At 37.7% G+C, this 1,370-nt stretch overlaps 1 protein-coding gene across 1 annotated transcript in view; it reads left to right on the forward strand.

Annotated features, from left to right (window-relative positions):
- phf14 (PHD finger protein 14) overlaps positions 1-1,370 on the forward strand; it is a gene marked incomplete in the record, with an annotated part of 134,438 nt that overhangs the window by 129,448 nt on the left and 3,620 nt on the right.

Raw genomic sequence — 1,370 nt, forward strand, 5'->3', positions numbered from 1 at the left:
CGTACGCGCACTGGGGTACCCATCTGCGATAGCCTTAGAGGGCGGAGCTTACACGACCTCAAAACATAAAGTCCATTTCAAAACTACAGCCCTTTAAGAAGAATCTTGTCTGCCATCTGCTGGACACTTTTTGTTGTGCTCATATTTAGACATCCTATTTTGCAAATGCTGCCTTTTTGAAATTTGATATGCTTGTTTGTCTTTGTGTCTATGGTGTATAATGATGTGATTGTGATGCTGTATTTCTGAGTGTTTTATGTGCTGCAGAACAGGAACTTGCTGTAAAACAGCAATTATGCTGAGTCAGGCTTGATTTTTAGTAATCTTTTCCTGTTAAATCAATAAATCAAATCAAATCAAATCAATCTGATGGGTTGTATGGGTGTTACAATCCACCCTAAACCTGTCAGCCATTGTTTATCTAGCTGTATTAGCATTGTGCTTTGAAATTAGCTGAGGAAAAATGTATCACATTTTGCTTGAGAAGATACCTTTTAAATCTACATCAGTTTTATGATTCTAGCTATAGCTGTGTAAGGCACCAAAAAAATATACCTTTGGTCAAAAAAATTTACTTTCTTACCTCAAAATCATTTTTTTCTCATTAAAATTTGAACACACCAACTTTCAACCCTGATATCCACCATGTGAGGTTGAGAAGTGAGTGGCTTAATATTGAAATTATCACGACTTCTATCTGCTTTCTAAATGGTCAAACTGGTGGTGTTACAACTCACCCCGTGTTACAATCATCCCCGGTCTCCTCTACCTTAAAATTCATCCAGTCGTTCAGTCAGTCAGAGTTTACTTCAAATAGTGGCAGAACATCTTGTGCAGTTTGTTAATGCTCTGAACACTTGTTAGGAATTTGTATTAGCAACTGTCCACATACCAGAGAGGTGTCAGGTTGGCGCTTTGTCAACCAGATGTGGGTCTGGTCTGGCAATGTTGGCACTGTTTTTAAGATGTCATGCCACAACTGGCCCAGTCCTGGTTTGATTTATGCAGCCCAAATCTATCAGTGTCAGAACAGGACCTGTTGTGGTTTAGTGTTTTTGGTGCTGGCCCTTGCATGGACCTGCAAAGGGCCATCATTTTTAGATGTGTGTGAAACAATTAGCACTTTTGTATTTTAATCCCCACCACTGCCGAAAAGAATCTAAATGCTAATCAAAAATTCAAGATGGCCACCTTAGCTAACTTTAAATGGCTATAATTCAACCTTTTGTAGAATTATTGAGATGAAATTTATTGTGGAGTAGCTAAGAATAATCACATCCCAGTTGCTGATGCTAATCCCAAATTAAGCTAACCAGTAATGCTAATTTAAAAAATAGCTCAAATTCTGCCATTTTAAAACATATATATAT

Source organism: Austrofundulus limnaeus, unplaced genomic scaffold (assembly GCF_001266775.1).
Source record: "Austrofundulus limnaeus strain Quisiro unplaced genomic scaffold, Austrofundulus_limnaeus-1.0 Scaffold212, whole genome shotgun sequence".
NCBI lineage: Eukaryota > Metazoa > Chordata > Actinopteri > Cyprinodontiformes > Rivulidae > Austrofundulus > Austrofundulus limnaeus.